Source organism: Propithecus coquereli, unplaced genomic scaffold, assembly GCF_000956105.1.
Source record: "Propithecus coquereli isolate 6110/MARCELLA unplaced genomic scaffold, Pcoq_1.0 Scaffold366, whole genome shotgun sequence".
Classification (NCBI taxonomy): domain Eukaryota; kingdom Metazoa; phylum Chordata; class Mammalia; order Primates; family Indriidae; genus Propithecus; species Propithecus coquereli.
Genome location: NW_012149352.1, coordinates 503,591 through 503,924, shown reverse-complemented (window position 1 = coordinate 503,924; position 334 = coordinate 503,591).

Genomic DNA, 334 nt, shown 5'->3' with positions numbered 1-334 from the left:
ATGTCATTTTATACATATTAATGCTCATAGATATTTTCTGCATTAACATTATCACAGTCAAAATATTATCCTTTGAATTGGTCCAGATAAGATTTCTTTTCATGGTTTAGCTTTGGAAAGGCAAGGTAGTTTATGCAAAATTGTATCATCAGATACAATGAATTAATGTCTGAACATTAAATTTTAATGTTTTGCAATTTTTATATACAAGTGTACCTCAGAGATATTGCAGTTTTAGTTTTGGACCGCTGCAATAAAGAAAATACCAGAATTAAGGAAGTCAACAGAAATTTTTGGTTTCCTAGTGCATATAAAAGTTATGTTCATCAGCAGT